The sequence below is a fragment of the Aethalodelphis obliquidens genome, unplaced genomic scaffold (assembly GCF_003676395.1).
Source record: "Aethalodelphis obliquidens isolate GAN/ISIS:26980383/991018 unplaced genomic scaffold, ASM367639v1 scaffold90, whole genome shotgun sequence".
NCBI lineage: Eukaryota > Metazoa > Chordata > Mammalia > Artiodactyla > Delphinidae > Aethalodelphis > Aethalodelphis obliquidens.
In genome coordinates, this window is record NW_020838034.1 from 6238937 (window position 1) to 6239998 (window position 1062).

The 1062-nt window shown below is 52.2% G+C and overlaps 1 non-coding gene across 1 annotated transcript; it reads right to left on the bottom strand.

Annotated features, from left to right (window-relative positions):
* Positions 1 to 640: 640 nt before the first annotated feature.
* Positions 641 to 713, bottom strand: TRNAV-CAC (transfer RNA valine (anticodon CAC)). The gene has a single exon. It is a non-coding gene; the product is annotated as a tRNA-Val (tRNA).
* Positions 714 to 1062: the final 349 nt, after the last annotated feature.

The window sequence follows — 1062 nt, forward strand, 5'->3', positions numbered from 1 at the left end:
TGTGTGTGTGTGTGTGTGTGTGTGTGTGTGTGTGTGTGTGTGTGTGTAAATAACTTAATTAAAAGAAAATATACATTGTTTCCACCTGATTCAGAACCAAGGGCTTAGGGCCTTAGGATTCCCTGTGGGGAAAGACTCAGAGGAGGGAGGGAGAAAGAATCTCCATGACTGGGAACTTAGAACTGAAAGCATGGGGACAGCTTAAATCGAAAAAAGAAATAGGCAGGTTTGTTGGGGGTGGAGAGCAGAGCGACTTGTAATACTGGCTCTGGAACTATGTTCCATTCATTCATCTGGACTGCAGGGTAAAGATACCCGCCCTTCAGCTTAAAGCGAGATAATGCTAGGCACACAGCTGGGTCTTGATAACAGGTTTGCAAATTCTCTGGAGGAGACAGCCCCCTGCAGACCCAGCTGAAGAAGAAGCCTGAGCAGAGTTTGAATAAGGGACCAGCCTGAGTTTCAGGGCACCGCCCTGAACCAGAGCTTGGTTCTGGGGATCCGGATCGGAGCCGATGACTTCATTCGAGTGACCAAAAGTGCTTTACGTTTCTGGTGTCAGAAAAGATAAGAGAAAAACTGGAGGACGGCCGCGGGGGTCAGTGCTCAACCAGCGAAAAAAAAAAAAGAGTACACGCCTTGTTTCCGCCCGGTTTCGAACCGGGGACCTTTCGCGTGTGAGGCGAACGTGATAACCACTACACTACGGAAACAACCGGTAACTGCTCCTTCAAAAACTAGTCTTGAAATGTAGCAGCTCGTCACTGTGTCCCCGCCGGTGAGAAAAGCGCTGGGGCGGGTCGACCACAGCCTAGGTTCACCCAGAGGCCTGGAAAGTGGCAGGCAAGGCCCGGAGGCGCGCCCGGTATCATGGTTACAGCACCAGGTGAGCTCGATGGTGCCTCATCAGGAAGCTTCCAGCACAAGTAGAGCTCCAGCCAGTGTCGTTGCTGTTGAAAGCCTGAACCTGTGGGCCAAAGCTCCAGACTTCCTCAAAGGCTCTTCGTGCAGTTTTCCGGATCCTGCAGGTCCCGGAGGAACGCTTGGCGGGGAGCCGGAGCA